The sequence below is a fragment of the Hylobates moloch genome, unplaced genomic scaffold, assembly GCF_009828535.3.
Source record: "Hylobates moloch isolate HMO894 unplaced genomic scaffold, HMol_V3 SCAFFOLD_7, whole genome shotgun sequence".
NCBI classification, from domain to species: Eukaryota; Metazoa; Chordata; class Mammalia; order Primates; family Hylobatidae; genus Hylobates; species Hylobates moloch.
In genome coordinates this window covers 45,912,864-45,927,894 of record NW_026652282.1, presented here as the reverse complement: position 1 = coordinate 45,927,894, position 15,031 = coordinate 45,912,864, and positions in this window count along the sequence as shown.

Here is a 15,031-nt window from a genome sequence, read left to right as displayed (position 1 = left end):
ATAAAATACTGGCAAACCAAATCCAGCAGCACATCAAAAAGTTTATCGATCATGATCAAGTTGCCTTCATCCCTGGGATGCAAGGCTGGTTCAACATATGCAAATCAATAAACATAATCCAGCATATAAACAGAACCAAAGACAAAAACCACATAATTATCTCAATAGATGCAGAAAAGGCCTTTGACAAAATTCAACAATGCTTCATGCAAAAACTCTCAATAAATTAGGTATTGATTGGACATATCTCAAAATAATAAGAGCTATCTATGACAAATCCACAGCCAATATCATACTGAGTGGGCAAAAACTGGAAGCATTCCCTTTGAACACTGGCACAAGATAGGGATGCCCTCTCTCACCACTCCTATTCAACATAGTGTTGGCAGTTCTGGCCAGGGCAATCAGGCAGCAGAAGGAAATAAAGGATATTCATTTAGGAATAGAGGAAGTCAAATTGTCCCTGTTTGCAGATGACATGATTGTATATCTAGAAAACCCCATTATCTCAGCCCAAAATCTCCTTAAGCTGATAAGCAACTTCAGCAAAGTCTCAGGATACAAAATCAATGTACAAAAATCACAAGCATTCTTATACACCAATAACAGACAAACAGAGAGCCAAATCATGAGTGAACTCCCATTCACAATTGCTTCAAAGAGAATAAAATACCTAGGAATCCAACTTACAAGGGATATGAAGGACCTCTTCAAGGAGAACTACAAATCACTGCTCAATGAAATGAAAGAGGATACAAACAAATGGAAGAACATTCCATGCTCATGGGTTGGAAGAATCAGCCATCCCCATCAAGCTACCGATGACTTTCTTCACAGAATTGGGAAAAACTACTTTAAAGCTCATATGGAACCAAAAAAGAGCCCACATCGCCACGTCAATCCTAAGCCAAAAGAACAAAGCCAGAAGCATCACGCTACCTGACTTCAAACTATACTACAAGGCTACAGTAACCAAAACAGAGATATAGATCAATGGAACAGAACAGAGTCCTCACAATGTCGCATATCTACAACCATCTGATCTTTGACAAACCTGACAAAAACAAGCAATGGGGAAAGGATTCCCTATTTAATAAATGGTGCTGGGAAAACTGGCTAGCCATATATTGAAAGCTAAAATTGGATCCCTTCCTTACACCTTATACAAAAATTAATCCAAGATGGATTAAAGACTTACAGGTTAGACCTAAAACCATAAAACCCTAGAAGAAAACCTAGGCAATACCATTCAGGACATAGGCATGGGCAAGGACTTCATGTCTAAAACACCAAAAGCAATGGCAACAAAAGCCAAAATTGACAAATGGGATCTAATTAAACTAAAGAGCTTCTGCACAGCAAAAGAAACTACCATCAGAGTGAACAGGCAACCTACAAAATGGGAGAAAATTTTTGCAACCTACTCATCTGACAAAGGGCTAATATCCAGAATCTACAATAAACTCAAACAAGTTTACAAGAAAAAAACAACCCCATCAACAAGTGGGCAAAGGATATGAACAGACACTTCTCAAAAGAAGACATTTATGCAGCCAAAAAACACATGAAAAAATGCTCATCATCACTGGCCATCAGAGAAATGCAAATCAAAACCACAATGAGATACCATCTCACACCAGTTAGAATGGCGATCATGAAAAAGTCAGGAAGCAACAGGTACTGGAGAGGATGTGCAGAAATAGGAACACTTTTACACTGTTGGTGGGACTGTAAACTAATTCAACCATTGTGGAAGTCAGTGTGGCGATTCCTCAGGGATCTAGAACTAGAAATACCATTTGACCCAGCCATCCCATTACTGGGTATATACCCAAAGGTTTATAAATCATGCTGCTATAAAGACACATGCACACATATGATTACTGCGGCACTATTCACAATAGCAAAGACTTGGAACCAACCCAAATGTCCAACAATGATAGACTGGATTAAGAAAATTTGGCATATATACATCATGGAATACTATGCAGCCATAAAAAATGATGAGTTCATGTCCTTTGTAGGGACATGGATTAAACTGGAAACCATCATTCTCAGTAAACTATCGCAAGGACAAAAAACCAAACACTGCATGTTCTCACTCATAGGTGGGAATTGAACAATGAGAACACATGGACACAGGAAGGGGAACATCACACTCCAGGGACTGTTGTGTGGTGGGGGAAAGGGGGATATGGGGGGAGGGGGGAGGGATAGCATCAGAAGATATACCTAATGCTAAATGACAGATTAATGGGTGCAGCACACCAACACGGCACATGCATACATATGTAATAAACCTGTACATTGTGCACATGTACCCTAAAACTTAAAGTATAATAATAATAAAATTTTAAAAAATGACACAATCAAGTTGTAAACCAAAAATAAAATTCAAAGACCCCTGCCCCACTCCCCCACCCCCCTGCCTCCTGCAACCATCTTAATGGACTCCCCTTTTAGCTAGGGCACTCTAAAATTTAATCTGAAAGACTGGTTCAGGTCATGATGGAAAGTTGGTATTGGACGTGCCTATTATACCCCTCCAGCATTAACATCAACACAGACCTTAAGTCTGATCAGAAACATTTACAGTCTATTTTCTCTGAAGCCTGCTGCCTGAATGCTTCATCTGCATGATAAAAGCTTGGCCTTCGCAACCCCTTATCTTAACCCAGATATTTCTTTCTACTGATAATAACTCTTAACCAGTTGCCAATCAGAATATGTTTAAATCTACCTATGACCTGGAATACTGCTCCCCTCCCGCCGACACCCCTGCTTCGAGTTGTCTCACCCTTCTAGATTGAACCAATGTAAGTCTTGTATATAGAGATTGATGTATTATGTCCCCCTAAAATGTATACAAGCAAGCTGTGCCCCAGTCAACTTGGGCACATGTCATCAGGACCTCCTGAGGCTGTGTCATGATTGCATTCTTAACCTTGACAAAATAAACGTTCTATATTGACTGAGACCTGTCTCAGATACTTTGGGTTCACAAAGTCTATAGAACATTCAGCTAACAACACAATTAACAGGATGAAATCAGCACATGTCAATATTAACCTTGAATGTAAATAGATTAAACACTCCACTTAAAAGGCACGGAGTAGCAAATCGTATGAAGATGCAAGACCAAACTGTATGGTGTCTTCAAGAGACCCATTTCACATGCAATTATACCCATAGGCTCAAAGTAAAGGGATAGGGAAAGATTTATTAAGAAAATGGAAAAGAAAAAAAGCAAGGGTTGCCTTTCTTATTTCAGACAAAACAGACTTTAAGCCAACAATGATTTTTTTAAAAAAATAAACAAGGACAAACACCGCATGTTCTCACTCATAGGTGGGAATTGAACAATGAGAACTCATGGACACAGGAAGGGGAACATCACATTCCGGGTACTGTTGTGGGGTGGGGGGTGGGGGGAGCAGGGACAGCATTAGGAGATATACCTAATGCTAAATGACGAGCTAATGGGTGCAGGAAATCAACATGGCACATGGATACATATGTAACAAACCTGCACATTGTGCACATGTACCCTAAAACCTAAAGTATAATAAAAAAAAATAATAAAAAATAAACAAGGACATTACATAATGATAAATGGTTTCATTCAACAAGAAGATTTAAGTATCCTTAATATATATGCACACAACACTGGAGCACTCAGATTCATAAAACAAGTTATTAGAGAGTTATGAAGAGGCTAGAATAACCACACAGTAATATAATAGCAAGAGACTTCAACACCCCACTGACAGTATTATAGAGATCATTGAGGCAGAAAACTAACAAAGATATTTGGGACCTAAATTCAACACTTGATCAAATGGACCTAACATATATCTACAGACTCCATCCAACAACATTCTTCTTATCAGCACATGGCACATACTCTAAAATTGACCACACGCTTGGCCATAAAGTAATTCTCAAAAAATTCAAAAAAACTGAAATTTCAGCAACCACATGCTCAGATCACGGCACAATACAAATAGAGATCAATACTAAGAAAATATCTCAAAACCATATAATAACATGAAAATTAAACAATCTGCTCCCGAATAACTTTTGATAAACAATGAAATTAAGGCAGAAATCAAGAAATTTTTTCAAATTAATGAAAACAAAGCTACAACATACCAGAAACTTTGGGACACAGCTAAAGCAGTGTTAAGAGGGAACTTCTTAGTGCTAAATGCCCACATCAATAATTTGGAAAGATCTCAAATTAACAATCTCATATCACACCTACAGGAACTAGAAAAACAAGAGCAAGCCAACCCCAAAGCTAGTGGAAAATAAGAAATAAGCGAAATCTGATCTTAACTGAATAAAATGGGGACAGGAAAAAACCACATAAAAGATCAATAAAAGCAAAAGTTTGTTCTTTGAAAAAAATAAGACTGATAGACCACTAGCTAGACTAATAAAGAAAAAAGGAGAGAAGATCCAAATAAACACACTCAGAAATGACTCAGTGGACATTACCACTAACCCCAGAGAAATACAAAAAACCCTCAGAGACTATTATGAGTATTTCTATGCACACAAACTAGAAAGCCGACAAGAAATAGATAAATTCTAGGAAATATACAACCCTCCAAGTTTGAATGAGGAAGAAATTGAAACCCTGAACAGGCCAATAATCAGTTCTGAAATTTAGTCAGTAATAAAAAGCCTACCAACCAGAAAAAGCCCTGGACCAGATGGATTCACAGCTGAGTTCTATCAGACCTATGAAGAAGAGATGGTACCAATCTTTCTGAAACTACTCCAAAAATTGAGTAGGAGGGACTCCTCCATAACTCATTCTATGAGCCCAGCATCATTCTGATATCAAAATCTGGCAGAGACACAACAAAAGAAAACTTCAGGCCAATATCTCTTATGAACATAGATTCAACTCTCAACAAAATACTAGCAAACCAAATCTAGCAGCACATTAAAAAGCTAATCCACAACAATCAACAAGGCTTTATTCCTGGGATCCAAGATTGGTTCAATATACACAAATCAATAAATGTGATTCATCACATAAACAAAAACCATATGCATGATCATCTCGATGGATGCAGAAAGCCTTTTTTTTTTTTTTTTTGAGACAGAGTCTTGCTCTGTCTCCCAGGCTGGAGTGCAGTGGCGCGATCTCAGCTCACTTCAAGCTCCACCTCCCAGGTTCACGCCATTCTCCTGCCTCAGCCTCCCGAGTAGCTGGGACTACAGGCACCTGCCACCACGCCCGGCTAATTTTTTGTATTGTTTTAGTTGAGACGGGGTTTCACCGTGTTAGCCAGGATGATTTTGATCTCCTGACCTCGTGATCCACCCGCCTCAGCCTCCCAAAGTGCTGGGATTACAGGTGTGAGCCACCGCACCCGGCCAGAAAGGCTTTTAATAAAATTCTGCATCCCTTCATGTTAATTATCTTCAATAAACTAGGCATCAAATAAACATATCTCAAAACTATGACAAACCCATGGCCAGCAAGATACTGAATGGGCAAAAACTGGAAGCATTCCTCTTGAAAACCAGAACAAGACAAGGATATCCATTCTCACCACTTCTAGCCAACATAGTATTGGAAGTCCTAGCCAGAGCAATCAGGCAAGAGAAAGAAATAAAAGGCATCCAAATAGGTAGAGAGGAAGTCAAACTGTCCCTGTTTACAGATGATATAATTCTCTACCTAGAAAACCCAATAGTCTCTGCCCAGAAGCTCCTAGATCTGATGAACAATGTCAGAAAAGTTTCAAGATACAAAATCAATGTACAAAAATCTGTAACATTTTTATACTCCAACAACATCCAAGCTGAGAACCAAATCAAGAACACAACCCCATTCACAATAGCCACAAAAACAACCAAATGCATAGAAATACAGCTAGCCATGGAGATGAAAATCTCCACAATGAGAATTACAAAACACTACAGAAAGAAATCAGAGATGACACAAATGGAGAAATATTCCATGCTTATGGATTAGAAGATTCAATATTGTAAATTTGCCATATTGCCCCAAGCAATTTGCAGGTTCAGTGCTATTGCTATCAAACTGCCAATGACATTTTGCACATAATTAGGAAAAAACGATTCTAAAATTCATATGGAACCAAAAAAGAGCCAATTAGTCCTAAGCAAAAAGAGCAATGTTACAGGCATCACACCACCCAAGCTCAAACTATACTACGAGGCTACAGTAACCAAAACAGCATGGTTCTGGTCCAAAACAGACACATAGATCAATGGAATAGGTCAGAGAACTCAAAAATACAGCTGCGTACCTGCAACCATCTGACCTTTGACAAAGTTGACAAAAACGAGCAATGGGGAAAAGACTCCCTATTCAATAAATGGTGCTGGGATAACCAGCCAGCCACATGCAAATGATTGAAACTAAGCCCCAACCTTTCACCATACACAAAAATCAAGTCAACATGGATTAAAGACTTCCATGTAAAACCAAAAACTATAATAACCCTGGGAAAAAAAACTAGGAAATACCATTCTGAACATAGGCTCTGGCAAAGATTTCATAATGAAGACTCCAAAAACAATGCTATATAAACAAAAAATTGACAAATGGGACCTAATTAAAGAGCTTTCACACAGCAAAGGAAATTACCAACAGAGTTAACAGACAACCTACAGAATGGTAGAAAATATATGCAATCTATGCATCTGACTAATGTTCAATATACAGAATCTATACGTAACTTAAAAAAATTAACAACATTTATGCAGCCAGAAAACACATGAAGAAATGCTCATCATCACTGGCCATCAGAGAAATGCAAATCAAAACCACAGTGAGATACCATCTCACACCAGTTAGAATGGCCATCATTAAAAAATCAGGAAACAACAGGTGCTGGAGAGGATGTGGAGAAATAGGAACACTTTTACACTGTTGGTGGGACTGGAAACTAGTTCAACCATTGTGGAAGTCAGTGTGGCGATTCCTCAGGGATCTCGAACTAGAAATACCATTTGACCCAGCCATCCCATTACTGGGTATATACCCAAAGGAGTATAAATCATGCTGCTATAAAGACACATGCACACGTATGTTTATTGCGGCACTATTCACAATAGCAAAGACTTGGAACCAACCCAAATGTCCAACAACAATAGACTGGATTAAGAAAATGTGGCACATATACACCATGGAATACTATGCAGCCATAAAAAATGATGAGTTCGTGTCCTTTGTAGGGACATGGATGAAACTGGAAAACATCATTCTCAGTAAACTATCGCAAGGACAAAAAACCAAACACCGCATGTTCTCACTCGTAGGTGGGAATTGAACAATGAGAACTCATGGACACAGGAAGGGGAACATCACATTCCGGGTACTGTTGTGGGGTAGGGGGTGGGGGGGGCGGGGACAGCATTAGGAGATATACCTAATGCTAAATGACGAGCTAATGGGTGCAGGAAATCAACATGGCACATGGATACATATGTAACAAACCTGCACATTGTGCACATGTACCCTAAAACCTAAAGTATAATAAAAAAAAAAAAGAAAAAAAAAATTAACAAGTAAAAAACAACCCCCTTATAAAATGGGCAAAGGACATGAACAGATACTTCTCAAAAGAAGACAAACACACGGCCAAAAAGCATATGAAAAAATGCTCCACAGCACTAATAATTAGAGAAATGCAAATCGAAATCACAATGAGACACTATCTCACACCAGGCACAATGGTTACTGTTTAAAAGTCCAAAAACTACTGATGCTGGCCAGGCTTCAGAAAAAAAGGAATGCTTATACACTGTTGGTGGGTATGTAAATTAGCTTAGCCACTGAGGAAAGCAGTTTGGAGATTTCTCAAATAACTTAAAACAGAACTACCATTCAACCCAGCAATTCCATTACTGGCTATATATCCAAAAGAATATAAATTGTTCTACCATAAAGACACATGCATGTGTATGTTCATTGCAGCCCTATTCACAATAGCAAAGATCTGGAAGCAACCTAGAGCCCATCAAAGGTGGACTGGATAAACAAAATGTGATACATGTATATGATGGAATGCTACACAGTCATAAAAAAGAGTGAAATCATGTCCTTTGCAGCAGCATGGATGCAGCTGGAGGCCATTATCTTAAGTGAATTAATGCAGGAACAGGGAATAAAATATCATATATTCTCACTTATAAGTGGGAGCTAAACATTGAGTACACATGGAAACAAAGAAAGAAACAATACACGCTGGGGCCTACTTGAGGGCGAATGGTGGGAGGAGGTTGAGGATCAAAAAACTACCTATTGGGAACTATGCTAAAAAAAAGTTGGCTGTGAAATCCTCCACAAATAAAAGTATACCCCATGGGTACACACACAAATGAAGGCTGGACTTCAAGTTTCAGCTCAAAGATGGAAAGAGATAGAAAGAGGCAAGACTTATACTCACAGTAAAAAAAACAGCTGGACAGACAGTATATTAATTATGTTATCTGATTCCAACATGGATCTGGGTTCACAGAAATAACAGCCTTCTTGAAATTTTGAGACAGACACACAATGCCTTGAGCATCTTATTATCTAGGGAAGAAAGTGTTGAATTTCATAAAAACTGGTATGAAGATTAAAATAGAAATTTTAGTAAAGTGTTGAAGACCAAATATAGCCTCCAAATATAGCTAGAAAGTGTGAATTCCTGGAGGCCACACTCATAGAGGGGGATACCACTCTTATGCAGGCTTTTAAAGGAACTCCACCAGGCTCTCAAAGTGAGAATAAAGAAGCACCTAGAAAAATTACCTCCCTCTCCCATAGTGATGACTGGGGCAATGGAATATCAAGCCACTGGGATATCTTCTCAGACGCTTTTACCCTATAGAAAAAAAATTCCTAATTAGCAGGGTGCAGAATATCACTGGGGGCACTAGTGAAATACCACTGCAGCTGGAGAAATGCTCAGATCCCATCCACAATCTCACCTACATCAAAAAATAACAAAAAAGTCTTAATCTGCAGAAGGAAGTTTCTCAAGTTGAAGACACAGAATATTGGTTGATACCCACGGCAGCTCGGGGAATTGAGTGAGAATGGTGAAAGCTCTAGCCATCCAGGAGTGATAGAAAAGCCTGTAAGGGCCACACCCTGAGAGATAGGGCTGCTGTGTACTCCAAAGACTAAGACATAATAAGAACATTATGTCTCTATCTCCACAGTAAAAAAAAAAGAAAGAAAGAAAAGTCATAATAAGAATGGATTACAACTGGGAGAGCTGCAAGAGAGAGACTCTCTGTCTTCCGAGCAAGACAAAGAGAAAACCAAAAAGCAATGTGAGAGACAAAAACAATTCCAGTAGAGAAACATAAAACCTCTGGTATCCACAGCAACAATAAAATTTCAACTATAGCAATGAAAAAAACTCAAACACAGTACAATTCCTGGGTATTTTAACATAAACACCCATATTAAAGGCCTATTTACCTCATGTCTACTGCCCTAAATGAGACGTCAGGCTTTCAACAAAAATTTACAAAGGATGACAAAAGGCAAGACAAAACAAAACAGAAAAAAAAACACAGTCTGATGAGACAAACAAGTAATCAGAACCAAACTCAGCAATGATACATATGTTGGAACTAGCATACGGGGAATTTAAAGTAACTATGATTAACATGTTAAAACCTCTAATAGAAAAGGTAGACCACATGCAAGAGTAGATAGGTGATTTCAGTAAAGAGATTGAAACCATAAATGCGAAACCAAGAAAAATAGTAGAAATAAGAAATATGATAACAAATATGAAAAATGTCTTTTAGAGGATCATCACTGATTTACAGAGCAAAGGGATAAATTAGTGAACTTGAAAATAGAACTATAGAAGTTACACAAAACAGAACAGAAAATCTAAGAGATGTGGGGTAATAGCAAATGATGTAACACATAAGTAACTGGAATCACAGAAATAAAAATAAGACAGAGAAAATATTTGAAAAAACAGTGGGTGTATTTTTCCTAACATGAAACCGAAGATCCAAGAAGCTCAGAGAACACCAGAGTAAAATAAAAATAAAATAAAACCAAATAAATAAAAACCAAATAAAAACACACACTCACACACCACTAGGCATATCAAAATATAACTCCTGAAAAACAAAGACAAAGAGAAAATCTTGAAGGCAACCAGACAAAATGAACAACTTACCTATAAAGAAACAAGATTAAGAGTTAGGGTAAATTCTCATCACAAAATGTGTTATGGATTGAACTGTGTCCCTCCGAAAGATATCTGATGTTCTTACCTCTAGTACCTATGGATAGATGTGACCTTATTTGCAAATAGAGTCTTTGTGGATGCAACCATGTTAATATGAGGTCATACTCAATTAAAGTGGGCTCCAATTCAATTTGACTGTTGCCTTTAAAAGAAGAGAAAATGTGTAGCACTGGAGGTATATGTTGGAAAAGAAAAAATATACCTAAAATCTGTTTATTAAGATCCCACCCTAGTACAGAAAAAATAGAAAATTTAACTTAAACAGAAGGGAGAAAATAATAAAAAATAGAGCAGAAATCAGTGAAACTGCAAATGGGAAAACAAAGAAAATCAATGAAAGCAAAAATTGGTTATTGAAAAGATTAATAAAGTTGATAAACCTCTAGCCAAAGAGAAAGAGAGAGAAAACACTTATTACCAATATCAGGAATAAAAGTAAGGAAATGATTACTGATCACACAGCTGTTAAACAGATGATAAGGAAAAACAATGAATAAGTTTGTGCCATTCAATTTTAAAATTTTGGCAAATTAAACCAATTCCTCAGGGAAAAAAAACACTTACTACCAAAACGTACTAAAGAAGAGAAAGAGATAATCTGAACATCCCTGGACCTATTAAATTGAATTTATAGTAAAAACAAACAAACAAAATTAAAAACCTTCCCAAAAAACCTATTTCAGGCCCAGATGGTTTCACTGGTGAGTTTTACCAAAACTTGAAAAAAGAAACAACATCAATTCTCCACATTTTCTCCCAGAAAACAGAAAAGAACACCTTTCAACATATTTTATGAGGCCAGCATTAGCCTAATATTAAAACCATACAAAAACATTATAAGTAAACTGTAGATCAATATCTCTCATAAATACAGTCATAAAAATCCTTAACAAAATATTAGCAAAAAGAATTCATCAATATATAAAAAAGGATAAAATATCATCACCAAGCAGGTTTATCCCAGTAATCCAAGTGGATTAAATAGTAAAAAAAAATCAATGTAATTCACCATACTAATGACTAAATTTTTAAAAACATATAATCACATCAGTAGATGCAGAAGAAAATCTTTTGAGAAAATTTGATACCCATTCATTATAAAAATTCTTTGTAAACTAGAAATGGAAGATAACTTCCTCAATCTGATAAAGGCAATCTATGCAAAATCTACAGCTGATATGTTAATGGTGAGACACAACATTTTCCTTGCGTGATTTATAGTAAGACAAGGATGCCCTCACTAACAACTCCTGTTCAACTTTGTGCTGGAATTCCTAGCTAATGATATGAGTCATGAAAAAGAAATAAAAGACAGGCAATGTGGAAATAAATAAAATTATATTTGTTCTCTGATAAACTAATTTTTTTATGTGAAAATACCAATGTCTACAAAAAGTGCTGCTGAAATTTATAAGTTTAGCAAAGATCCAAAATACCAGATTAACCTACAAAAGTCAATTGTGTTCCTACATACTATCAATAAACAATTGGAATCTGAAATTTAAAATCAACCCTATTTACAATAGCACCAAATAATGAAGAACTTAAATATAAATATAATAAAATATATGCAAAATCTGTACGCAGAAAGTATAAAACAATGATGAGAGAAATAAAAGAAGATATAAAGAATGAGACATACTATGTTGACTAATTTGAAGACTCACTATTTTTAAAATGTAAATTCTCCCCAACTTTATCTATAGATGTAATCTCAATCGAAATTCGAGACAGCAATTTTATAGACATTGGAAACTTTATTCTATAATGTATATGGAAAGGAAAAAGGAACATAAGGAACTAGCAAAAAATATCTTTGAAAAAGATTAACAAAGTTGGAGGACTCACATTACCTGATCCTAAGACTTTTTATAAGGCTACAGTAATCAAGCCAGTTTTTTACTGGCATAGACACATAGATCAAAGGAACAGAATAGAGAGCCCAGAAATAGACCTTAATATATAACATTGACTAATATTGACAAGTTTTAAACAAATTTAATGAAAAAACAAAGATAATTTTTTCAACAAATTGTACTGGAACAACTGGACAATTGAACATTCATATGTAACAAAAAATGAAATTAACACCTTATGGAAAAATTAACTCATAATTGATCATAGAACTCATTATAAATTATAAAACTATAAAAACTTTAGAAGAAAATATAACAGTAGATATGCTTAACTTAGACATTAGCAATGAAATTTCAGATATGATACTAATATCAAGGTCCATGAAATAAAAAAGAATAGATTGAACTTTGTTGAAAATTTTAAAACTTGATGTGTAAAAGACACTTTAAGAGAATGAAAAGATAAGGCATACATTGGGAAGAAATATTTACAAGTGATATATCCAATAAATTACTTATATCAAAAATATATAAAGAACATCAAAAACTCAATAATAAGAAATCAAACAACCCAATTAAAAAGTAGGGAAGACAGGAGATGGACATCAGCAAGATGGCAGAACAGGACTCGACAATGCTTGACCCCTTTCAGAAACATCAATTTGAACAACTATCCATGCATGAAAATACCTTCATAAGAGCTAAGGAAACAAGATGAGAGACTGTAGCACCTGGATATAGTGCTGAAATAAGAAAAGATGCATTGAAGAGGGTAGGAAAAATAATTTTACATTACCCCTTCCCCAACTGCAGACAGCACGGCATGGAGAAACAATCTTCATGTTGGGGAAAGAGAAGGAACTGAGCACACAATTTTGTCTGAATCCCAAAACTGGGCCTGCTACAGTAAAACCCAATGTCAAGCAGGTCCCCACAGACTCAGACTTCAGGCTGGTACTCTCAGACTGAGCCTTCAGGCCCTTTCTGACACAGGGCTATATCCCGTGGCCCCAGGTTCTTAGCCTACCCAGTAGACTCAGTCTCTGGGACAGCCCACCACCAGGCCAACTTCAGCAGCCCCAGGCTCCAGACTTCCCTCAGCACCAGACCAGCCCCAGTGGCCTCAGGTCCCTGGCTGCCCTACCTCCAGGCGGAACCCAGTGGCCCCAGGCTCTGGATCACCTCCAGTACCCAGATGACCCTCACAGCCACAGGCTTTAGGCCTGCCCTAGCACTAGGCCAACCCCACAGCACTAGTCATCAGGCAGGTACCATGGACTGAGCCTGCAAGCCCTTCCCATTGCCAGGCAGGAACTCGTAGCCACAGGCTTCAAGCCTTCCTGGCAGAAGTGGTTTCTGGACTGAACTCAGTGCCAGGCCAACCCCAGCCATATCATGCTCTAGACTAGTCCCAGCAACAGGTAGGCCCTAGGCTTTGGGCCCGGCCAAGCACCGGGCCACAGAATCAGGCTCCAGGACTGTCCCAGGGCTAGGCTGGCTTCCATAGCCCCAGGTTTCAAGCCCACTCTAGCACAGGCCAGCACCCATGGACCCAGAACCCTGGCTGGCTCTTGCAGATACAGGATCCAGGTCCGCACAGCACCAAGCCAGCCCCCGACTTCAGGCCTACCATGGCAACATGTTGGCAACTCTGGCCTCAAACACCAGGCAGGTACCTGCAGACACAGGCTTCAGGTCAGCCTAGTACAAGACTGGCTCCTGCAGCTCCACCCTTTAGACCAGCTTATGTGGGTTCACATTCCAGGAGATCCAGTGTCCAGGCCAGGACCAGAAGATGCAAGGTCTAGGTCTGTCCTAGTAGATCCTAGCACTGTATGGGTCTCCATGGACTCAGGCTCTAAGAATGCTCTTATGTATCCAGGTCCTAGGCCAGCCTCCAAGGACCCATGACCTATGCCAGTCTTTACAGAAAACTTCTAGGCCAGCACCAACAGACACAGACTGCAGGCCAGTCTCTATGGCCTCAGGCTCCAGGTCAGCCCCCGTGGCTCCAGGCATCAGACAGTGCCTACAATCCCAGGCCCCAGAGCAGCCCTTGTGGACCTAGGTTCCATATCAGACCCAGCACCAGGCAGGTCTCAGGCTTAAGGTCAGTCTCCATAGCCTCTGGCTCCAGAGCACCCAGGTTCCAGGTATGCCCCACCAGACTCAGGGGCCAGGCCCACCCTGGCAGACCCTGGTACCAGGCCAGATCCCATGAACTGAGGATCAATGACCACCTTTACAGACCCAGGCTTCAGACCAGAACCTATGGACTCAAAACCCAGACCTACCTCCTTGAACTCAAGCTCCAGGTCTGCTCCAGTGCCATGCAAGCTCCCAAGGACTCAGGCTCCAGGTCTGTCTCAGAGTTCCCAGGTACCAGGGCCACTCCAGTGTCAGCAGATCCCCTGTGGACCCAGGCACCAGGCCCATCCTAGCACCCGGCCAGCCCTTGCAGACTCAGGCTCTAGGCCCACCCCAGCACCAGGTGAACCCCTGTGGACCCAAGCCTCAGGAAAATCCCCAAAGATCCAGTATCCAGGCCCATGATCAAGGCTCCAGGCCCCAGGACTGTCTCCACAGACCCAATCAACAAGTCCACTCCAGTAGATCAAGGCTTCAGCTTAAGGCCCAGCCCTGAGGACCCAGGCACCAGGTCAACCTACCTGCTGATCCAGGCACCAGGCCAACCTGCCCAAGGACTCCTGCAGCAAGCATACCCTCACACGACACAAGATGACCTGCCCATAATCTCTGGATGTGAAGAGCTTTCCCAGACAAAGCCAGTTCTGCAAAGACTAAAATAAGTCCCTACTTCTTCAAATGTGCAGACATCAAGGTAAGGCAATAAGAAACAACAACAACTAAAGGACAAAACACCACCAGAAGAACACAATAAGCACCCAGTAGCTG